Raw genomic sequence first — 25361 nt, 5'->3', positions numbered from 1 at the left:
AAGGCAAATATCATCACTTTACTTGCTTACCGAGGTATCTGCAATTGGAAAAGGACACGTGCTGGCATAGCACAAAGCCCCTTGGACTAGTTTCTTCTCCTTCAACTTTACTTTCAGGGTTAAAAATTTTCAATTAAAGAAAAATAAACAAAAGTGCCCAGCATTGCTCTCACAGGCATGACCAAAGGGGTTTAACCAGTAAAGGAAACAGGGCCGAGAGATTATCTCCAACTTCTTTCCTATTAAAACAATTCGTTTCATATATTGCCACAATGCAGCAACTTTATCTGAACTTCCTTTCAACCTCTATAAACATGTCCTTAAAATAAATGCTGTGAATTAATATTTGAAAAATATAGTCTCTATGTGACATTGGGTAACACTTTTTGAGTAGAAGAAGTAGAACTTGCTTCAAAATGAAGCATTGTATTATCAAATGAAAGAGAACTTAGCTGGAAAATATGCCTAGTGTATAAACCAGCTGTAACCTTAATGTCATTTTTTTTCTGTCTTTTAGTGAGCTTTGTTGCCTAAAACTATGGTTTGGAACTAACAGTTTCTCTGGGGCAAAGGCTCCATTGAAATAGTTTGAAAAAGTCTATTCAATAAAACAGGTAAGAAAAACTGTATTTTTTTTAATCCATGGTATACTAAAGTGAACTGTAAAATCTGTTAGGGATTATCCCTTTTTGATATTCAATCTTATTCTTTGGAAGGTGCAATATTTTTTGAGAGTGACACTTTGAGAGACAAAGTGCCTGTTTTAGGCACCCACGCAAAGGAGTGACAAGAATTGGTGCTGTCATTCAGAAAGGACAGCACTGTTTTGTTAGCGCTGGGATTGTCTGCAGGACAGCTCTGTGGGAGACTGTGAAAGAAGTTATAGAAGAGGAAGTTTCATACATGCATGACCCCAAAATTAACAGAGCAAAATAAAATTGTGTATCTAGCCGTTTTATTGCATTAACATTTAGACGTCTTAAATTTGGAGTCTTATTTGGTTTCTGCTACTATAATGTGAGCATGGGTATACCTGCTGCACTACCTGGAGAAAAATATCCTGGGGAAATGGTAGGTACAACAGAAGATTTAAGATTTGGGATCAAGGGAAATACTGGCAGGCTTCAGGCCTCTTCCATGGCTTTTGCTCTCCATCGCACGTCTTACTGCCCCCACCTGGCTTCCCTTCCTTTCAAAACTGTTTCAGCACACTCCAGGCAGATTTGGCTGCATGGGGGTAAGCAGGGGTTTAATAGATTTTAAAATTGTTGCCTCAAGGTCTGCAGTCCAATTTCTTGTACCATAAATGGGTATCAACAAATCAATGAAGGTGAGAAAGCACTTTGGCACGTTTCAGGTTGGGAATGAGGGACAGGCCTCCACCTCTTCCCCCAGCCATGTAGATGTCTGCAGGAAGGCTGTGCTTCTGCACAGTCACTTGTGTTTCCAAACACTGAGGGCTTTTGGGTGCCCTCACTTGACATGCCATTAGACAGCAAATTTCAGGAAGTGGAGTAAGAGCCACTGCTCTTAAAAGACGTTCACAAGGAGGTCTCACAGCAAAGGCTCAGAACGGCAAGGAACAACCCTCAGCGTGTGAAAGTCATCCATGTACAGGGATGTAAGGGTACACATAGAAGGATCAGCAAGATTGGCCAAACCCTGTGCCAACAACAAGTTCATCTTATTTCAAAATGAGGACTAGGTTGGAGGGGGGACCCAACACCTCCCACCCCCTCCCCCTTCTCTACCTGTGTGTTCTTTTCTTTCCCAAGGGGATTTTATTTCTTCCTTCCCCTGGCACGGCTCTGTGGCAGTTTTACTCTGCCAACAGCAGCAGGCAGCAAATGCATTGTACACCTTGAAACAATTTCTTTTGCGAGACACACTGTGGAACAAATCTGAGCAGCTTAGTTGCTGTCAGTACAAAGGAGTTGGGATCCTGCATACTGCAGGATCTGCCTAAATCCCATTGAGCTAAGCAGGAGATGGTTAAATATCTTCTTAGGATTTGGGGGAAAGCTGTGAAAGGCACACAAGAGAATGAAGTCCTAAGGGTGGGAATTTGGTGGTGAATTCTGAACTCCTGTGTTTTTGTAGTTAAAAAAAGAAATCACTGGAAAACACTGAGGTAAAAGTTGTTGTGGGGTTTTGTTTGTTTGTTTTTTTGTTTTGTTTTTTTTTTTTGGTTGGTTGGTTTGGGGTTTTATTCTTTTTTCTTTCAATTGTACTCATTTTGAATACATCCAGGTTTAGGAAGGGTAACTTCTGCCCCAGGAAAGCCAGGTGTTCAGAGGAATAATTAGGTCTTCAGAATCAGTTAGGAAAGCTCAGATGGCTGCTCTGGATTGTCACCCCTCACTCAAAGGACAATTTAGTTGGTGACAGCAGTCTGGACCAACTACAAGACCTGAATTTTTCTGTGCAGTGAAGTTTGCATTTGGACATGAACAAACATGAGGGAAACAAGTTGAAGTAACTCACAGGTTTTGCCTTTGTTATTGCACAGGGCTTCGGCATGCAGTTACAGTTGGTAGAGAGGAGGAAGAGGCTATTGGCATGATGCAAATCCTACAAATAATAGGAAAACTTACAGGACAAAGGACATGAACTGAAGCATGAAAATTCAAATCTAGAATACTTGAATATAAGCTGAGTAGAACAAGGTAGGAGTGATGTCATCTTCAACAGCCACCTAAATGTCTTCCATACAATATTTAAGTGTTAAAAGTGCTGTCAAGATATTTGTCCCAAATTCCCTATAGAAGGAAACATTGTGATTATGCAACACCACAGCCTTGCCTTTCAAAAGCATTGAAACAGTGTTGTTACTGTGCTATTACACAGCTGCCTTTTCTGTCTCCCCATCATAACCGATCTCCTAACCTGCCAGGCATTCCCCCTGGAAAATGATGGCACCTTCATGCTGGTGCTTACCTGGAGAGGCTTATTCTAATTTTTTGCTTATCTCCCAGAGTAGGGTGATCAGACATGCCATTTGAAAGATGTATTGGGGTTTCTAAGCCTCATGAAACAAAGCAGAGGTTAACCCAGGCAACCATCAGGCTGTAGTTGAAAATTGGCCTGCCTTCAGAGGATAAAAGAGCAGTGGGAGGGTCTCTTTAGGCAAACACAGCTATCTAGTGAATTGTTAAAAAAAAACCTTGATCTTCAGGATGCAGAAAGAAGGAGCTTTCTGATCTTGGAGAAGGTTGGTAAACAGGAGGTTGACAGCCAAACGTTGGTGCCCCCCACATAGAGGGAATGGGGACTGTGTAGTGTGGATGTGTTCCAGTTGGAGGAGAACATTGCTATGAGGAGATGCTCTTGGGTCAGGTGAAGACAGAGGGATTCTTGCAAACCAGATAGGTAAGTCAGCTCCTCAGAGCTGGATTTCAAATAAAACCGGGGCTGGTTCATTATTGTGGGGTGGAACCAGGAATTTCCATGGCTTTGATCAAAATCCTACAAAAGTAATGGTTGTGGAGATGGCTTGCTTTGAAGTTTTGAATTTGAATTTTGAAAGAATCCAGAATGCAAACTAGAATAGGCTGAAATTTGTTTCAATAAAAACATTTTGTGAAATAAATAAATAAAAAACCAATCTATGAATTCTCATAGAAACATGTTTCAAAGTTGACAGAAAATGTACATCGTGTTTGAAATCATCTTGATTAAAAGATGGTAGCATTCATAAAATGAAACAGTGATAATATTTTTACTAAAGAGTAGATTGAATTTTATGCAGTATGTTTGCCCTCTTTTTTTAACTTCAGCAGAAAGAATATAATACAGACTCTCTTGTGTCCCTGATAATACAGTGGTGTAAGGAGCAACATTAATAATTTTCTTCCTATTTTCCAACTTGCAAAAATAATGAAAAAGATAAATAAGATCTCATTTATTCCCTGAACCTTCCTTTGGGAAAATCTTTCAACCTTCCATTTTTTTCTTCCTTAAAAATTCCTATGAGCAAAAATTCTAACTTGATATTCATCTCTAGTACAAATGAAACATAAAATCACTTTGTACAAATACTGGTGATCAGAGACTGCTGACCTCAGCCCTGCTCTGTTCCTTCTAGGTATTACTGTAACTGTGGTTATTGAGGAGGTAGGAGAAATATTTTAGTGGAACTCCAGATGTGGGTTGTGTCTGTGTATGTGTGTACATGCAAACATACATATATATATATATATATACACATATATATATACACATATATATATACACATATATATATGTACTATATACTAGATATATGTGTGTGTGTGTATACACATACATATATAAAGTACATGGGTTTGTATTTTTGAGATTATTGGGAACTCATATCAAGACACTGACATTTGATTGCATCCTGTGAGAAGAATGGTTTATACATAGCTGAAGAACAGAGTCACTATTTAGGCTGTAAAATATTCTGTTTTGCACCACTTTCATCTTGATAGACATTAATGTAACTTTCTTTTGCCAAGCTGAAGATAAACTGTTTGTCTTGCAGTCTCATTCCAAAATAGAGAAATTACTTAAATGCCTCACCCGTAAAAGGAACAGTATGTGATGAAATGGAATATGCCTGAACTTATATTTAATTTTGCTGACAAATGTCTTTTGAGTGACTGGCTGTTCTTCAGCTTCTTTTCCAGTCCTTTATTTTTACGAGGTTTTTTTAAAAATACTGATCTTTCCACAAAGTGGTGACACAATGTCATCTCAAGATTCGAATTGGTCAGAACATGTTTGATGAAATATATTTAAACTAAAATATGCTGCCTCTTGGTCGCCAAAACATTTTGCAGAGGTGCTGGTGTTGATGAATGAGGAGTTTTCTGTATCCCAGGTTGAGGTCTCTGGTTATGTATGTTCTGAAAACCTGATTGAAAACTTGATCTCTCTAATTCAGAAATAGATGTTTCAACACAATTCCACACCCTTCCATTTGAAAAGTTTTTGTTTTCATTTCAGGACCATATGAAAAAATTGGAAAGCCTGCACAGTTTTGGAATGGACTTATTCCACTGTCACCAGCCAGCTCTGCTTGACACCTTCTCTCCCACAAATGACTGAGCCAGATTTCCAGAAAAGGATGCAGGTCTACAGCTGTAGTTTTTTTCCTCAGAAGCCACCTGTCATCTCACTGTAGCTTGAGCTTCCACAGACTTTTATTTTTTTCCACTGAGTCAGTCTATGGGCTGTCAGAGCAGACCACAAGCACACACGTAGAGCTGTGACTTGACTGGTTGGCTCGGGGTTGCTGCTGCAGCCATTCTTGTTGGTTTCAGCAGTGTGGCCACTGCGGGCATATTTTTTAAACAAACAAACAAACAGTTTATAAATCTTTGACTTCACATTCCTGCACAAGGGTAACTTAATTGAAACCCACACCTGGTTGAACAAGCTTAGGCTGTACCAAAGAAAGCCTCTGTACCTGTTTCATTTGAAACCTATGGAGGGAAGATAGTTCGTTAAGTCTGTGGTTTATAGAAATGTCTCTGATGTGGAGTTAAACTTTTTATGTTTTGAACTCTTGTTTTGTTAAATGAGTGCAATGTTAGTTGTACAGCCTGAATTTTAATGACCTGTTTCTTGATTTAAAAGATGGAGCTACATCTTCAGTCTTTGAGTCCATGGTTAGAGATTAGGCAGGTAAGTTAAAAGCCTGACTAACTTCCCTATTTAGATTTTGGTTCTTGCAGTATATGCTGAACTTTACAAGTCATGTTTTCACACACTGAACTCTCAGGCCATTTCCCAACATACCTTGACTTTAGTGTAAAACCTGAAATATCTTATCAGAAATATTTTTTCTTTGGATTCCCTGGAAGTCCTGGATTTGACCTGCAGAAAAATACTTCTTTTTTCTTTTTTTCCCCCCCATATTAAGGCATCCTTTGAAATTGTGAGTAGTTTTGAAAAGTGTCTCTCCTGTTAGTCAAAATAGTACCAGCAAATGCTATGTTCTTTTTTGAAAAGCAGTAGACACTTCTATCAAACTTTTCTTCCACAGAGGACCTTGTGTCGCCATTCTCAAAAATACACAAGGGGTGAATTCTTCAAGAGGTCATAACCTGCCAGCCATATCAGGAATCAAATGTAAATACTGCTTGAGAAGGTGGCCTTTGGAGAATGAAGCATTGGTGCCTGTCTGACAGGCTGTGGGCTCCTGATCCCTCAGACCATTTGTGAAAATGGGACTTAGGGTGACTGAAGCACCATAGGAAAATGAGCTGCAGAATTTGGGAGGTTCCTTTCATAGACCTTTGGAAGGTGCATCCTTGGGGATGGTTTGACAGTGTTAGCTGTAAAATTGAGTTTGGCAAACTGTGCTTTAGCTATTTTAAACTACCTAATACGCATGCTCCACAGCTGGTGGGCAGGAATCAAAGAGGAACTTATAGGGGATGTCACTGAGATGAATGCGGTACATTAAGGGGAAAACATCCAACTCCACCTTCTCAAAGTAGGAATTTATCATTGTGCCTAACTGTTACAGTGGGTGGTCTCTGTACTACTAATATGATGTAGCTGCTAGAAAGGTATTTCCATCCCTCCTAATTTTGTAGTGTTTACTTACCCTTGCTGTGACACTGCTATTGACACTGAAGCTGTAATTATAACCAATAATTCAGTAATCCTGATGATATATTGCAACAAATTGACCAACGATTACAAAGGAAACGGTATTGTGGCAGTCACTGGGGACTGCCTGGCATAAGGCAACTTTAATTAGAGATGACTAATACCTTATCCAGCCTCCAGGGTGCAGAGGATGTTGAGTGCTAAATGCTAACATTTCTATGAATTTACATGATGTTAGGAAATGTCAGTTTGCTAATTGTTCAAATAAAGGAATTTCCTTTTGCAAAAATAGACTAGTTTATTGAAGAATCATTTCAGCTGCTGTTACTTTAGCTGAAATCAGCAGCATCCTGAGTTGCCAAGATCAATCAGTTCTGAAAGGAGAAGAGGAAGTGCTTGCAGAAATGCCTGGCTCCTCTACAGGCACTAAGTTGAAATGTCTTCTTCCTGTATTCAGAAAATATTTTAAAATTCAAAATATGTATGTAGCAATTAAAGTTAGTTATAAAAAAAAACCTATGTACGTGAACTGGAGAGGAAAACTACCACTCTCCATTTCAACCTCTGGAAGAATGATTTTTCTGGTTTTGATAAAATGTGTGGCATGTGTCACTGTTTTTTTTCAATATAATAGTGAGAGACAACATGACAAGCTCTTGAGATTCATAGGATCTTTAAACTGCAAATTAGCAAAAGACATTCTGTATAGTCTGTGCCCAACCTCAAAGTATATATACATTTGCTTTAGAAAATGTGCAGTTTCCACAAGTGGAAATCACAGTTTGCAACAAACACCATAGGAGAAATCATCAGATCCCTACCTGTCTGTTATGTGAAGGGCTGCCATTCTAGGTATCACTGTGCTTTCCTCCACAGCAGCCCTGATACACACAATACCATAATCCCTTTCTTCCTTTTAAATTGCTTTCCCATACACAGCTCTACTGCAAAACCAGCCCCTCTGTAGTGGCTTCAGGGCAGTGGAAGAAATGCATTCAATTACATACACAAATATAACCAAGAAAAGTTAAAATGGGTTCAACTTCTCTGATACCTTTCTTATCTTGCTTGTTTTCTAAGCTTTGGAACAGGAGCCTTGTTTAAACATAAGTTAGCATAATACCCTAATTTTAAATATGGACCTGTAGGCAGCAGTATAACATAAGTGTTAATGCAATAACTTTGACTGCAGACCTTAGCTGAACCCTAGAGCCGTGGTGGTTCTGCAGTACAAATACAGTCACTCAGGGGTGATCCTTTGCTTGGATAAAATGCTTCCTTTCAAAAGTAATGATAGTGTTTGAATTAATTAAGTTATAACTGAAGTTTTTCCATGATGCTATCTTAAAACAATAACCTAGCAGTGGTACCCACAGTCTAATCAAAATCAGGCTTTGTGGTTTGAGGTGATACACAAACACTTCTGTAGACCTGAGGTAAAAAATGTGGAGCATTTCTAAGGGAATTAAGAACCTCAAATCACCTTCTAAAGTAATCTTGCTCCTTAGGAACAGCTTTGCCAAAGTCTTTATGCATTGCTCCTTTCAACAGTAGCAAAGGGTAAATGATAAATAGAGAGCTGCAAATCATAGGTACAGATTTCAGCAAGCCTGACGTACCAGTGCACGTCTGCAGCTATTCACACCTATGTACTTTTAGAAACCTGAGCTTAGATACCTCCCTCATTTTTAAAAATGAGAATTAATACCACAAAGCCCAAGCACGAACAGAGAAATGTGAGCCAGAGTACCTTTAGAAAACAATTTTCAAAGGTGTATTTTTCCCTCAGGTTGTAAATAAGCTGCCTGGGAGAGTTTATTGTATGAGATTAGTTACAGAAGTAACTTGATTCTAACAGGCATCTGTGTGTCTGGTTAGCTAGCATGTTGTTTAGAAAAGCAGTAGTTAGGTTCCTAAGCCACTGTTGAAAATTATCTTTAGAGTTGCCCTGAAGCACCTGTACTCTACCTGGGAAAGGAATGCACAAAGGAACAGAGCTGCTAAAAGCAAATACTTATAACAAAATGGATCTTTTTATGTTAAAAGCAATAGTACTTGTGTAGTGTGCCTTCAAAATGTTAGAAGCATCTCTGTCTGAAGCAGTCCTGTGAAGTGAACAGAAAGCAGAAGGAAAGCTCCTTAAAGGCTCAGTCTCACTTTGAGCTTTCACTGGTAGAAGTTGGTTTTGACCGGTGTCTTGTATAAATTAATTTAATGTCACTTGTGCTGAAAAGACATGTTGTCTCTTCATCTTATTGCTCACATACACTTTTCTTTGTGTACCAGAGAGACAAGAAAGCATCCATTAAATCACAGAATTTAAAAAAAGAGGCAGAAAGGACTCCCTCCTGCCACCACTCTTCAGCCACAGGAGTTTCTGTAGGTGCTGTCTTGCTTCTCCCTCTCAGCTTCCCAGCACTGTCCTACAGTTCAGACCATCCCTAGCACAACTGGGTTGAGGGGAGATTTAATTATGCTGGCGGAATTGGGAAGAGGGCTTGAGCATGGTTACGGTGTAAGATATAATTGAGAGATTTTTTTTACTGTGTCTGAACCAAGCTTGAGTTAATCCTGAAGGTAATTTGAGATCAAAAGCACAGAGACTGTTTGAAATCTTATCTGAATCAGACTGCCAGATCATTTAAGGCAAATGTTAAGTAAGATCACTTCAATTTCCCCAATCAGTCAATCTTAGTAACTGAGATTGCACTATTCAGTTCAGGGCCTGAACTACTACTGTTAGGATCGGGGACTAAATGGAGTAAATTAACTGGCATGTATTTCTTAATGCTGTAGCTGGGCATCTGGTCCATATCTGGACCACACCATGGTACAGCTGTACACTGGGTTGACAAGTCTGGGGCTATTGTCTCCAACATCCAAAGGGCTCAGAGTCGGGGTTTGATTTTTGACCCACTGTCAGTTTGGACACAAAAAAAAATTCTCAGCTTTCTCAGGGTGTTGCCTTTCTGAATAGACTTATACCATTAGATAGAAAAATACCATAACACTCTGTGTGATAGTTGAGGGGCAATAGGGGATGATCACTGCAATATGAGATAACTATTAAAAAAGTTTTAACTGAACCTACAGTACGCTCAAGTTCTGGCTGAAATCCTGAAAAATCACCTCATTTAAAAATGTATATGAGGAGATTGGCTTTGTTTCATCTGCAGTGGTTTATGTTAGGAGGTAGATAGTTCAATATCAGTTTATATGCAAAGAATTTTGAAGAGCTTTAACCTAGCACATTTTTTAATGTTTTGGGGTTTGTTTGTTTTCATGATTGGCTTTGGCTTGTGGTTTCCATGGTTTAGAGTTCTGGTTGGGCAACTGGAACTCAAAACTGGAACTGTAGAGCCAAGTTTCTGGCCTCTGCTTTCTGGTGCCTGCCCCAAGTAATGGCCCTGGGTACATCCCTACCTCTCTTCCCAGATTTTAAAATGACTATCAAAGTGCTTGTCTGTCTTAAAATACAAGTTGAAGCCTCTGACTAACTACAGAAGTAAAAAGGGCTTTTACTTCTCCCCCTGGTGTTAAGTTGTTTAGGACATGTAACTCTTATGTACATATTTCTTTTGGTTATTCCCTCTCTTTCTTGGATTAGGAAGAAAGTATAAAGTTGTTTCAGAAAAAAATGTTCATTTCAGAAAAAAAATTTGGTCACTCTGAGTTACGAATTTTCAGCTCTCAAAAATACAAACGCGTGGTTCATCCTGAAACCATGTATAGGTATCTTCTTTCTCCTTCCTATAAATGCAGCTATTTCTGTCCTTGCAGGGAGGATTATATATGCATTTTAAAAGAGAATGTGGGTCCAGCTCTGAGAGTTTCTTTGTGTGGCTCTGTGGAGGTACCTCAGCCCTTTCTGCAGAGCCTGCTTTTGCAGGAGCCCTAAGCAGGCTGGTGGGTTTATAATGTACCCAATTGGAGGCTCAAAGTAAGGCCACCAGATTCCTCAGGTGGAGTCTGAATGCAGATATAAAGGGCTGAGGCCCCAGTCCACCAATCACCTTGCTTGTAAAAGAGGCTGGAGGAATCAATAACATGTAATTTACAGCACAGCAGTAATAGTGCAATTTTATAGTGGTTTTCAGTTATAGCCTTAAAATTGATTTCTTTACCTTCTATGTATTAAATATGCATAACACTTGCTGGGAGCAAGCCAAATGATGCGCATTAGATCCCAGGACATCAAACAAGGTCCAGTGTAATGTTGCCACCCATTTTTTTGGGTGCCTATGGTATATGGTAAAGCTAAATGGCTCAAATATGCTTATTTCTCTTTCCACATATACTTCACAAGTTGACAAGGCATAGCTGTTAATATTATTAGCAAATTGTTATTTATAAAAAAAGAAGGCAGATTCTATGGTAAACATAATAAACATCTGATGGTGATTTGAGAAGAGATTGGTATTTGAAGTCATTGCGATAGGTCAATAACGCTTCTCCTAAAACTACCTACAAAATCCCCTCCCTCTTCTGCCCCAAGGCCTAAAAAAAAATCTTTCCTTTTCCCTTTGATACCCTGACACTTTTTCTCCGGAGAGCTTTAGTAGGAAACAGTGCTTAAGATTCCAGGGAAAAGTTCTTATCTATTGCCTCAAACTAGAGCTTTTACCTGCTTAACACCTGTAGTTTGATTGATAACACTTTACAAGATGTGATAAAGACACTTAATGCCATTAGCAATATTCACACACTAATCTTTGCTCAGAGTTACAGGTTCAGTCATTACTCATAGCAGTTTCTATTTTCAACTGCAAGCCAATTTATCGTGGTGTACAAACTTCGCTTAGGACACACAGTCCCAGTATGAATATGACCAAGCACATTCTTGTTTCATGATTAGATCTGTATGAAAATCAGGAGGCAGTGCCTCCAGTTGCTTTATATTGTGAAGTGGCTGTGGACAAACCTGTTGCTGTGACAACATGAGAGAGTAGTTGGGAGATTTAAGCCCAGGCTCAGCATGAAAAAAAATCTTATTTCTATCTATGAGACTCTTCTCAGATCTGATGTACAGCCTGGTGAGATCCTACACATGTCTGCACACCAACCTTCAGACACTTTTGGGATATGACAGATATTTTAGTAATAGCACAATCCTGTACTTTGTCTGCGGTTTTCTTAGTTCATAGCCCCAAATTTTGGAATGCCATAGTGGCTCAGAGATCCTGGTTTTTCCCTCATCTAGCTTCTTGTGTGGTTACTGTTTGTTTTCACAAAATGAGTGTATGCTGCTCTGTAGCGTTCTAAATTAGTTCTCCTAGATGCCAGGTAAAATGTCAGATATTCAAACTAATAAAAAAAAACCAAAGAAAAAAAAAAAAAGAAAATCAGACAGATGGATCATCTTAATGTCCTCTGGGGCTGTACAGTCATACCAGTGGGAAAAGAAAATTTCAGCATGGTGGGTCTGGGAGAGAGGGATAGGTCAACCCTATAGGACATCCAGAAGTTGAGTGCTATTACTTGGACTACTGGTGTTTAAGGACAGTCCTGCCAGATGCGACTTAATAGCATTTTACAAGTACCAACCTATGAAACTAGGTAAGGAAGGATCAGTTTCAGGTCCTCTGAGTGTGCCAGGCTTGTCTTTATTTTGATCTCCTTCCAAAGCAGCACTGCTGTCTCTACCTCCATAGTGTCAAATCCCACCCTCAGAAAAATCTTTTCAACCACACTGGGTGTCTGTGGATGGAAACATCACTCTGATCAGCTTCTGGGTCAAGTTATTAACGAAACAAGTGTTCCTACTCATTCCAGGTGAAATGGCATGTTCCAGCAGGCTGGAGCTCTGTCCATGGAAGCAGGCAGAGGTCTCCTACCCATCACTCTTTTACATCACAGTTTCTCCAGTGGGACACAAAGACAGACAATGTTTGTAAAGCTCTTCCTCAGCACTCGTTATGTAAGGAAGTGTTTTAAATTTTTTTTTTGGTGTGCGATATTTTTAAATAATAACATCAATGATCTTCGTAAATGACAGAAAGTGATGCCTTAAATACCTGTTCAAAAAGCAACTGTATTATGATCTCCTCAGCAGGACAGTTGTGCTTTTTAATTGTTCACTTCCATTGCAGAGAGTTGCTAATTAAAGATGCCATGTAGGCCCACACAGGAAGGAAAGAATTTCACAAAATATCCTGTTTCCCACCCGTCGGATGGGAATAGAGGGGGGGAGAGAGAATGAATCAAAGGATGAGCAGAAGAATATAAAGTTAAAGCTGCAATAGTGACAATAAGGGTTTGTTCTTTTCCACAGGAGTCTGTCCCAAGAAAGGATTCCTGATGGGACATTTCCTGTTCACATTGCTGTCTTTCTCATGAGAATCCACTCTCAGACCCTATGCCTCCTTGTGGACTCTGACACATGATGGTATCCAACCGGACCCTGACTGAGCAAAATAAGGAAAAGTCAATGACATGAGACAGTACTGGTGGTGATGGAGTCTGAGGCATAATCCACAGCCAACACTCATGTTACAAGAACTGCAACAAGAACAAAAAATACCTATGTGATTGCTTGTGATACTCCAAATAAAAATAAGGCAACAGATCTCAAGAATGCAAAGACACTTCAAGAGATTTACTCCATTTTGGTTAATGCATGTTAAATTATACCTATGGGGTCTTGTTCCTATGAAAAGATTTATTGAGAAGTGTTAAGCATATCTCACACTTATCAAGAATGCTTAGGAATAATCAAGATATACTGAATATTCTGTATAGTTGCCCTTGGAAAACTGTTCTGCCAGTGGTGCTTTTGGTTTAAACTCCTACTGCTATCCACCTTGAGTGAAGAACCCTCTATAAGAGGGTTTGAGAAAGGAATATGTGCTAAGTAGATATGGTAAGGATGCTGTCCAGCTGTGTGGTGGCATGCTGTGCCTATGTACTAGGACGTCTTATTGAGAAACTGGAAGCTTTGGAAACCTGAGATCTGCTGAATCCTGCCATTACTGATTCACACATTCTGGGCTTTGAAATCTCTGCCTTTAACTTGGTAACTCTCATAGATTTACAGAAACCTATTCAGACAACACTTGACCTTATGGAAAATATTCACGATTACTTTTTTTAAACTGTTGGTTAGGCTTTGATAAAAGGAAGGCAAAACCCCCAAACCAAACTTATCAACCAGGTGCCTCACTCCAAGTTTCAGAAGTTCAGTAGACACCAAGACTTGGAAGACATAATTGGGGCATAAAACCATTATGGAAAGCATGTGAGGCAGAAATAAGAGAGAAATTTGATAGGTCTGACATTGTTAATGTTTTACATTAAACACAAAAAGATATCTCCAAAATCTAAGAAAGATAGATTTCCTTACTCAACAGGACTCAATTAGTCCTAGAGAAATAATCTATTAACCACTGAGAAAATTAAAAAAAAAAATACTTTTTCCCCTCAAGCAAAAGGACCATTTTTTGAAAGTACCTTTTATTCCTGGTAAGATGGCAGAAACTTTAAAGGGAATTGATAAGAGAAGGGCAATGTTATCCTTTAGACTAAGGAGTCTGGTGCTCTTGTCCAGTGATGGCGATGTCTGCCTGGCTGTGCGCGGTCACTGAAATCTGTTAGTGGCGCATCAATAATAAATACAAAGCCAGAGTCCTGTTCTGACAGGGAGCACAGTCTGTGTTGCTCTGGAGAAAGCCTGAGAGACAATCTTGGAATGTTTCTTGTGAAATTAAATGGTATGTTTGAATTCCTGCTTCTGTTAAACTGATACTTTATTCCTCTACATTTCATGAAGGGGCTTATGTATTACTAATCTTAGTTGATCCTATTATTGGATAATTAATGCAGATGGTGGAAAACTGTGAGAGGCTGGATTTTCAAAAACATCATCACATACTGGGGTTTCCAGTTTTGTCCCTAATGACCTTGTACAGAAAGCTGTGGCATTCACAGATGTGAAGACTTGGTCATGCACTTTTACAACAAGTGTGCATTTGCTTCTTTTTTAGGCCGCTAGTGGTCCATTTGGAAGAACTTAGTAATAGTTAGAGAATACAAATTTTCGTCAGAATACAAAAATGAAAATAATCAAAGGCAATGTAGAACATAAACTTTTACAACATTCTATGGATCTGAGGTGATTCAATATACTCATTGCACAAGGCAGCAACACAGTTTAGCTAGTTTGAATACATTTAAATGATCTCTATTGCATCTTAAAGAACAATCACAGGAATACTAACAGTTTGGCTGAAAATCAATAGAGCTAGCTCAGTAATTCTTCTTCTAGAATTACTCTCCTACCACTGTTGTTCAGGAATAACAGTAGAAGAGCTGTCCTGTGATAACACTCCTTGGAGACAAACCTGCCAGTGGACAGATGAATATTATCATCGGATAAAACTAAGGGAATATCATACAGTTCCTTATCATATCTATGAATTGTCCATCAAGATTATCTCAGAATGGAAGAGAAGTTGTGAGAAGTGAGACCAAGCATTACTAAAGGGAAGTCCAAGGGATTCTGTGCTTCACAGACACAGCAGAAAAAATTCACACTTATGCTCTTGTATTTTATAATTTTCAGTTCCAAATCCTACTTGGGAAATCTGGTTTAATTTTTGGTAGGTTTTTTTTTTCCCTTTCCTCTTGACCAGTGGTTACTTTTTACCTGAAATCACTGTTTATATCATTCAGTAGTTTATCACCAAGAACACCTGTGTGGAAAGTGAAGGCGATAAGGAAATTTTCAATATATCACTGTTTTCTATTAGCAAGGTGTGAGCACATATAGAAGTTGCTATCTGTCTCCTATTTAAGTAAGATAAGGGAATTACAAAATGGGGTGTGTTCTACCAATGGTTAATATGTAAAATTCCACCTGAAGAGATAAACACTAGGAAACTGTAAATTAAATATGGACACAATGTCTCAAAAATGTTCACTAGGGAATTTTATCATGTATTTTTGTTCTAGAGCAAATCTTGTATTATTTTCTTCTTTCTATAAAACTTGTTAATGGCCATACCACCGTGAGGTATTCAGTTACATCCCCCCTGGGAATTATGTTTGGGCAGCTTCTGGTTTTTATACTGGATTAGCGCTTGCAAGGATGTATGGTAGGATACAAATTTAGAGAGAGTCCTAAGTATAATAGAGTGGTTTTGGCCAAACCTTGAGGGATTGTACTGAGTTAATGTGAGGCTTCATCTTCATAACTTCAGTGCAAGTAGAGTGGAAAGGGGACTTACCCTTTGAAAATACTCGTTTGAAAACATCCTGAGCTGAGGATGACACAACCAAGGGAAAGGATGGAGTTTTAAATAAAATTCATACTATTTACTTCAGCATATGGTCGCATCTGCATCTTAATTCAGGCAGAGACATCTCTCAATAATCAGATCGTAAAAACCTGTCATGTATTTTCAAAACTTTTTCTTTCCCTCACAGATAAAAAGTGCCTAAATAGCACTGAATTCAGTAGTCTAAACTCTTTTGTGCATCTGTGCATTCCCTTCTTATTTCTGGGTTCCCTGATAGAATACCAATGCTACTATGCTTCTCACTTCTTTTAGACTGAAAGCTTCTAAACTACTCTTGCCCTGTGCATATTACTGTGACAATGTTTGATTGATCTGCTTCACCCAAACTGATGTATATGGGTGCTTGTAGTCTACCCTTCGCACACAGCTGAAAAGTATAGAAACGCTGTTGTCTAGCCTGAGGCATTCTCCTACCTCCATATTTAGTATGTAAATATGTAGTCTGGCTTTTCGATCTGTTGAATGCCTAGAGCATCTTACCTCTCTTTGAAGAGTTGGTTTTGCTTATCTTATTTTCTCGAAACTTCTCAAAAATCTGCTTTTCTTCTGCATGCAAGACAAGAATTCTTAATGGCGTGATGCAGCATGCTAGTCCATCCCTAGCTGGGCTAGGAAAACCTTGCCAGTCTTGATCTGCATTAGTCAAGATTTATCACTTTAACTATGCTTCTTGACAGATACTATACAGAAATAGTGTTTCCTGTGACATAAGATAACCAAGGGACTTTTGTCTAGCTCAGAGATCTTGACTGCTTCACTGATCAGCCCTATGCTGAAAAACCCCTGTCATCCTGCTGCTTTTTAGGGTTCTTCTCACAGCTCCCTTTGTGAGTCACTGTCTTCTGGTAGAAAAACACACAAGTCTCCCTGGGTGAGCTTAGCTTTCCCTGCCCATGTCAGGCAGCCTACATTGCTAGCAGCTGGTTTGCTGTATGAAAGGACTTAAGTGTTGCTTCCATTGAACTGAAAAGAGTGGACTTGGCGAGCTCATTGGCTTAATGAGGTCTGCAAACTGTCTTTGAATCCAAGACTCCCATGATGGTAATTGTTAGCACTTTTCAACATGGCAGTCTTTATATGGGGTAAAATTTTCAAAAGTGCTTAAGTGAAGGTCAATAAGACCTAGCTATTAAAATAAATAAATAAATAAACCCCAGACCCATAATTAACAGATGTTTGTGGTCCTGCAATAAGTGAAACTATTTTAACAGCACTTTGGTAGAAACCAAATGCTGAAATAACCCTTTGGTTAAAAGGCAGCATAACTGTGTAGCCTGATGGGAAGGGCTCCCTCACTGAGAATAAGCAGCCCCTGGGTTTAGGGAACGGCTTACTATACAGACAAACCAAAACAGGACCAAAAGGAGGGTGTTTGGAAGAGCTTTCACTTGCAGGGCTGTACCTTAGGGGAGCACCTTGTCTGCATCAGGATAACCTGCTACTTTGGAGGCATCTGGTTCAGGCAATGACACCTCACCTCATTTTCCTGTGAGTTGCTCCCATGCCTGGGGCAGCACAAAACAGGCAACATGGAGGAAAGCTGCACAGCAGGCAAGCTGCATGTAAAGTCACAGCCTAGTTGTCCCCCTTAAGCTGAGGGATGGTGAGTGGCATCTCCAGGGAAGGGAGATAGCCATTTCAAAGACCTCAGGAAACAAAAAAAATTTATCTTTTGCCTATTGGCTACTGAATAAGAAGGGGGAGAACACCCCTTCTTGCTTTAGGAAATCTAGCCTTTTAATTTCCTTTGCTTTTACTATATGTGTCCAAAAACGAAGTGTTTCATTTTGGGGGTCAGAAGGAGCTTTTCAATGCACATAAGGTTTCCTCTTTTTTTGTTTCATGGAAAAAAAAATTAAGAGGAGGAAAGAGAGGAGAGTTCCACCAGTTTAACGCAAGCTTCCAAAAGATTTTGAATTCAGCAATCACAGTGAAAATAAATGCTATTATTCATGCAGCCCTACTCACTTTGCACACAGAAGCAGTGAAATGATACACAACTACAGGTATTTCATTTTAAGGCATTAATTTACAAGTGAAGTAGCAAGATTAAGCATGGGTGTATATTTTGTATTCAGGACCTGGGTTTGTAGGCACATATGATGGGCATAGATGATGGAAACTGAGCATAAATCCCACTTAGATTTGAGTTCTCCCCTCCGATAATGCCAGCAGCTTGTGCAGTATATCTGATTGCTACTTGCTTTAATAGTAATAACTTGGAGTAGGTTGGAATGAAAGCTTTTCATAATAAACCTCAACTCTACTGAGCTGACTAACTTTGACCCGAGTATTAGACTGTTTTCTACTGCAGGCTGCAGAGGTATGGTGTAAAACGAGAGAAGCATTTGCCTCTAGGTTGAGCAAATGAAACCTAACTTATGGCAACAAGAACTTTGGAGGCTAACTGGCTATCTCATATATCCTTCTATATGTAAATGAAAATCATATGTAAAGTATTATTAATAAAACAACTGTCACCTTTGGTTATTTTGAGCCTGGACTCTGCCAAATGCAAATACAATAAAAAATTTTAGAGAGAAAACTGGGTAAGCCAGTCCAAAATCTGGTTTTGGTTTTTTTTAATAGAGATGCCAAGACTGTTTGATCAGCATGGGAGAGCAATTTGTTGACTCACAAGCCTAGCTCTCTCTGATTACTGCTTACATAGCACTTTGGAAAGGTTGGCCAAATACCTTCAAGTCAAGTACCTTGTTACTATGAACATGAGTGCCAGTAACAAAGAAAAAATACCCTATATGTCACTGAATAATAAATCATGGAGGCAAATAAATGGCTTTTCTAAGAAATGCTCTATTTACATTTTGTCACGTGACATGGCTTTGCTTATGCTCACAGTCGTGATAACACTTAAAAGAATTCTTCCTTTTCAGTGCAGCATCTTGGCATCAATCATCTTAGTGCAACTGCATATTCTGGGATCTGTTTGCAATCAGGCAAATGAAGCAATGAGGGAGATTTAGCGGTAAGACCAATTTTTAGTTTAAGTGATGAAGATGTATAGGTAAACATAGCTGGCCTTATTCAGCAGTCATAAACTACCTCCCTCACACAAGCCTTTGGCATAATTACTCATGCAGAACAGGTATTCATCCTTTCTAAGCACCACATAAATGAGGCCATGGTAAAGTTATGTAAAGGAAATATGTATCCAATCTGATAAGAAGTCCCTAATAATTGTTGGTATTTTCCATAATATTAGTTTAGGGCTAGAGCCACAAAAAAAGGTTTAGGCATGTAAGCTGCCTCATAGGCATTTGCAGCCAATATTTAGATCCTCAAAACCCCTGTTCAGCTACTGCCTAACCCTGGAGGCGTCTGAAGTCTGCAAGTGCCTATGTTCCTGCCAGTAAAATTCCTGAGGTGCCCAAAGGTCTGCTCCTGGGCATGCCTGGGACTGCCTCTGCTTTCCCTTTCTTCTTTTTTTTTTTTTCCCTTCCCTTCCTGAGCTCAGTAGGTAGATACCCAGCTCATGCTTAAGCCCTGATGGCATCCACAAATGACAGCTTTCACAAATGTCCTTTGAGAAGCCTCAGTCGTTGGAAATAAAGATTTAACCTCAGTCTAACCCCTCTGTGGTGGCAGGATACCCAGCGTCAGGTCCTTCTTCTGCCAGATAGGGGACATACCCCCTTATTGCTGTACTCCAAGCAGAAGGCAAGGATGGTTATCTAGTCTAGGACATCATGAGGGTTTCCCCCGATGAGGCTGATGCTCTTTCGCAGGATGTAGACCTGTCTCTCCTAGCTGTGTGAGGGACATCCCTGGAGCTCTGCCCCAGCTGGCAAGTGTCCCTTTGCCCTGCTGTCCAGCCAGCTGTGCTGTTTCCCTGCCCCAGGTTAACACCCTGGGGTGCCAGGCACAGTGCCACCTTCAGCAGGGAGGGCCTGGGAGCACTGCAGCTTTGCTTGCCTCTGGCCTGGTGATTCAGTCATTTGGCAGGAGGCTCAGACTGTGCATCCATGGATAGCCAAAACATCATGATGCTTCCCTGCTGCCAAATGTGGAGGCCCTTTCTCCCTCACCCCATGGTCACGAGCCCCGCCCTCTCTTGTGGCAGTTCTGGCATCACTGCCCTCTGTTGAGGCAGTTCAACTTCCTAAAATGCCAGAAAGATTCCACCACCATCCCCCCCCACCACCACCCCCGGCACCCTTGGCAGGTATAGCTTTTTGCAGGTTTAGTGAATTATGTCATCCCATGAAGGGATCCAGCCACCCCCAGAGCTGTCTGGGAGAAAGCACTGTGAGCAGCCCTGCTGGTGGTGATGAGCTGTTACCAGCTCCAGCAAAGACTTTCTTCACGCATCCCAGAAAACTAACTAGGAAGCCTAACTCTTTTTCTTTCTTTTTCACAGAAATTCAGCGGCTGATCTGCAAAATCAGCCTTTGGCCATCTTGCACAGGAGATGACAGTCACAAGAAGTGGCTAATGTAGGTACCCTACACCAAAGGAAAGTGCAGGCCAACATGAAGCAGCTACTTTCTTGCCTATAAGAATACTTTTTCTAGTGTCTCTTTAAGTGTCTTCAGGTGAATCATATGAAAGCAGGTGTGGAAATGTGCTTCAGAGTAATATGAATCATGTGAACGGGATGGTGGCATTTACCCCTTCCTGCTTTTCATTCTGTCAAATGAAACCTTGAAGATCAAGAATATAGTGAATGCCAAATGTAGCAGGTAAGAGACCCAGCAGAAGGAAAGTTGGATAACAAGTCAGAACATAGCTGGGGCTAGGAGGGAGAAGCAAGAATCTATGGCCCTCCTGATGCTTCCTGGATTTAATACCCTGCTGCTTCATGGTAAGTGGCCACCTCCACTTCTTTAGTTAAAAAAAGCTAGACAATCTCACAGAAGTTTTATTTGTGTCCTTCCTATAGGGATTTTAGGTAGGAGAGCTTAGTATGGACCTTAGCTAGCCTGGTCAGGTATAGCTGGGCACCAGCATTTAACATTCCCAGATGGAGTGCAAATGTCTTGCTGACTTAGGCATGGAGCTGTGATTTACCTTTCTCAAATTACCAGGACTCTTTGGAGGCAATTTGTTGTGCATAGGTAGGTGGCTGCATAATTTCAAACCTGTTACTGATCCATCTTTTATTCTGGTGAAAAAACAGCAGGAGAAATATTTTCTGTGGCCATCCAGATATGGAAGAATTGTGTACACACACATACTTGCCTGTATAGTTTCTAGTTCTCAGATGTATTCCTTGACTATGGTTGAATCCACATCTTTCCAACAGATAACCTATGCTACATACTTGATACTAGGCTATGTTTGGACCAGAGGGTGATCACCAGAACAAGCTCCCAAGGGAAATGGTCACAGAACCAAGCCTGCCAGAGTTCAAGAAGCATTTGGACAATGCTCTCAGGCACATGGTGTGATTTTTGGGTGTCCTTTGCAGGGCCAGGAGCTGGACTTCCATGATCCACAGGTGTCCCTTCCAACTCAGGATATTCTACGATTCTAAGCAGCTGAGGCAATTGGCTGGCATGGCTGATAAGGTTAAAGTTAGAGAGTAGTGCCAAATGCACATGATGCAAGTTTAAGAAGGACAGGATTTGCACTTCACACCTGCTGGTGGTTCATTTGTTTAATGCTAGCTCAACTATGTGATGTGTCTGATTTGGCCTCAAAAATAAATATTTAATTTCTCTGACTTTTCAATCTGTGGTCACTTCACATAAGTATCATGTGTCTTAATAGATCTGCTACAGAATGGAAGAATAATGCACCCAGCTCCTTTTCTATCTCATGTATGCTTACCTTAAGATTTTCTGACAATGTTAGGTGCTGTACAGCCTCTTCTATGTATCTGTGAGTTCTTACAGCTTCAAAGACAGTCCTAAACACCTGAGGGGTTCTTCCTGGTGATACAGAATTGTAAAGTGTCATTAACAAGCAGTGTGTTATGTCCAATGAGAAAACAAGGAAAATGTTTTGCTGCTCCTTCCAACTTCTACCATGTGGTGGACTTAAAATGCCTGGGTTGCTTTTGCTTTGCTTTCTCCATATCTCACCCAATTTCAAGCATGGCATAAGCCATGTTTTTTCTCAATCAAAGAATTAACTGCAGGGTAAATAAATAGTGTTGGCAGCTTCTGTGTCTTACAACAGCTTGAATTTGAGACATGTATTATAGGAGGTCTCTGGTGTTCCTGCTTTCTCCCCTGCTCTCAGTTCCGCTACTTGGTCTGTGAGAAAATGTGTTCTCCTGGTAGTGCCATATTAGAAAGGAGGGGTGAGTGTTTCCTGTCTAGTGGAGCTATCATCAAGTTTCAGTCCAAATAAAGCTGAAAGGGTCTGCAGATTGGGAGGCTTTTCTGGTGAGATTTGCTCTGTACATTTGTTTTTATAGTACTATAGTTGCCAATCAAAGAAGCTAGCAAGTCACTGCTTAATCCAATGCAGACTAAACAGCAAGGGGACTGGCTATGGGAATTTGCTTACAAAGAGATTTCCTGTTCTGTTTGGAGGTCAGTCCCAATAAAAATAAGATAGTAGAGGGATTTACTTGGTCCCTCAGCATATAAGTGTAGAAGTGATAATCCCAGATTAGTATGTGAAGAACACGGGCAGGAATCTGCAACATACCCACAGAGAGACTTTTTCTCTGTTGCATTAAGGGGGAAATCCTTTCAAACTCACAATCTATGCCTTAGTTTTGTCTTGGTTGTCTTAGTTTTCAGACCATGACAAGGCTGTAGATCCTAGAAAGACAAATCATGTCAGGTTATTCTTTTGCAATCATACTGGCAAGTTTCTCTGGTAGCAATGAGCTAAACGGTTAGCATGTTTTACAACCTCATTTTCTTCTAGTTGTCTTGAATTTTTGTGTAAATGAGGTAGTCACTCAAACAAAAATCCAACCTCTAGGCATAATTTTAGAGATTAGTTAGAATATCAAATTGCTTCATCTGATGCAATCGCACTTTTCCAATTGGGAAGAATAGAGAAGGTTTTCATTTGTTTTGCCTTGGGGAACTCCAGAATGTGTTTTATGGAATCACACCACTATATTATTATAATAGAAGCTGATGTTAAGAGTCACAAACATAGGGCACTCCTGAGCATCAGTGGCCAGTGCATGAAGAAGCACAACCTGGGAACCTTCTCCATGAGGCAGGGACAGTCTGTTCCTTCCATTATCCTCTGAAGAAGTAGAAATGAAGCTGCTTTTCCAAAGGGGTTTCAATGAACATCCTCTTCCTTCCTATAGTTCATAATACAAGTTCTGCAAGAGCAGCTTCAAGGATGGTCAGATTACATAAATCAGTTTTACTTGAAAAGTCCTCTCATTAACCAGTCTCAATTTGCATGCAAGTAAGCTGGTGCACTGGGAGGGGCTGTTGCTATTGAACGGTTAATGAGTGATACAGTTGTTTGGCTTATTACTCACTCACAAGCCTTCTCATTCCCTCTGAGGAAGGGAGTGCAGATGAGCTTTCCCACTGCCCACTCCCTGTTGTGAGTATGCGTAGCCCGGGCAGCAACAGCATGGGAGAGATCGAAATAAAGGGCTGGACCAAGGGGAGAGCTGCAGTTCTTGGTGAATGGATATGTTAGTACCCAGAGTTACTCCTGGTTAGGAGTTAACATAGAGGAAGGAATTCACAACAGTAAAGTCATAAGGGCCATAATTACAGACACTGCCCTATCATTTCCCCTTTTACCCTCTCCTTTTATTTAGAACCAAATGTGCCAGCAAGTAGTTTTGTATTGCTAGAGTTCAGCTGACCCTACGTCACAGGTGAACCATTCCTTTTAAATGTGCTACAGGCATGAGCATGACTCCTGCTATTCCAGTCTGTTTCTGGCTGCTCTCTGTCCTTTGTGTTATGAAGCCCCATGAATTTTTCTTGTTTTCAGTAGTGTTTGTTTGGCCCTGTTCCTCTGCATATCCCTCTCCTAGCAGATTATCTATATTCATTCTTAACATATATCCTAGAAATTTTCTGCTACCTTTCTGGATAACTTTTGGTTGTGAAGCTAACAGATTCATCCTGACATTTGCCAGGGTTTTGTTCCCTTGTATGTCTATTTGCTTTCAGAAGTATACAGACGCCTGTTTTTAACTCTCATGCATTTCCAGTCTTCACATCCATGTATCAACATGGAAATGCTAATGAAGTTGAAAATCTATAGTTTAGTTCTTAAGATACAGACTTTTCAGCAAATCCAGCTTACTGTGGTAAATGCATTTTTGCCTGTTGGGACACTAAAATTCCTTTCATATTTTGAGATCCTTTCCATATTTCAAGATTCATCTATTTTGACTTACATGGTCTGGAGTTGAGATTGTGAGGATTCTCTTTTTGGGGTGAGGTGTATGGAGTTTATGGCAGATCATTTCTTTTCCAAATATGTGTTTGATTCTTTTTTGCAACCCTGGACAAAATCTTTGTGTGTACTTGCATGTACATCCAGCTGTTGAGCACATGACCTATATTTTATTGCACTCACTATTTCTGTGAATCTCCTGGTGTAATGTCAAGTCATGAGATACTTGTGTTGCACTCATCTGCAATTTGTCTTCATAGTGACATTGATGGCAAAGCCAAACAAGCAACAAGAGAAGGCATCCTAGACAATGGGGTCTGTGCTGCATTTCTTTAATTGGTAAATTAAACTTGATATAAAACTTTGCTCATATCAATTATCTTTGCCTGTATACATTGACTTGGTCAGTAACATCTATTTGTTTTACTAAATCTTCCATTTCTTTATTTGGATATGAAATATAGTGCTTCACAGTTCTGGGTGTTAATTGTCTAAATCAATCTCTTCTTATGACGTTGGACTGTTTGGCACCTGTTGAAAGCATACTGCAGATTTCATAGTCTTAGGCATCCTCACTTTGGGTTTCCTCATATGAGAACAATTATAGTTTTAGTCAAATACAAAATGCTGTCATGTGGAAAGAGCTGTGATATCAATATTGACTGCTGGTGGCGAATCTAACTCTACTAACTCAGATTTGTTAGTGTTTTCTATTTGAAATTACTGCATTTATGCTTTGTGCACTACCTTTTTCCTATTAGTTTCTTCAGTGCTTCCTGAGTTGTTCAGTACTTTTTTTTGAAGTTAGAGCTTCAACTTTGCCATATGTCAACTAGGGCAGTTTCTCAGTTCCTCTATAAACTTAGATCCTGGAAAGCTGCATCGAATTTCCGTCTGCAGCACAGGTTGGCTAATCTGGTTGGTAGCAATTCTGCTCAGGGAATTCCACACTCTCTGGTAGATACTGTTGTTTGGCAATGTTTTTCTTCCAATTATGACACAAGGCATCAGCCCCAGTTCCACCAGCCTTCATAAATTCTGAAAGGGATCGAATAAAGGTCTTATACACCTTTGACTTTCTCAGTGACTTTCTGTAGGTGGATACAGAATGTGGATGTGAACTTGTCAATTTGTTGGTTTCATGATAAAAATGTTGCTTTGGGGAACTGTGTTCGATAGTTA

General features: G+C 40.0%; 2 long non-coding RNA genes across 2 annotated transcripts; one reads left to right on the top strand and one right to left on the bottom strand.

Moving 5' to 3' along the window:
- Nucleotides 1-543: 543 nt before the first annotated feature.
- Nucleotides 544-5089, top strand: LOC127476512 (uncharacterized). The gene is made up of 3 exons (XR_007906660.1): nucleotides 544-614; nucleotides 2510-2666; nucleotides 4969-5089. It is a non-coding gene; the product is annotated as an uncharacterized LOC127476512 (long non-coding RNA).
- A 16576-nt stretch (nucleotides 5090-21665) lies between these two features.
- On the bottom strand, nucleotides 21666-25134 carry LOC127476510 (uncharacterized). The gene is made up of 4 exons (XR_007906658.1): nucleotides 24927-25134; nucleotides 24181-24287; nucleotides 22494-22609; nucleotides 21666-21766 (listed from the first exon to the last, which is right to left on the bottom strand). It is a non-coding gene; the product is annotated as an uncharacterized LOC127476510 (long non-coding RNA).
- Between the last annotated feature and the right edge of the window lie 227 nt (nucleotides 25135-25361).

Source organism: Manacus candei, unplaced genomic scaffold (genome assembly GCF_025592945.1).
Source record: "Manacus candei isolate 608988 ecotype Guabito, Panama unplaced genomic scaffold, ASM2559294v1 h1tg000049l, whole genome shotgun sequence".
Taxonomy (NCBI): domain Eukaryota; kingdom Metazoa; phylum Chordata; class Aves; order Passeriformes; family Pipridae; genus Manacus; species Manacus candei.
Note: the sequence above shows the minus strand (reverse complement) of the source record. Positions and strands in the feature narration are given on the sequence as shown.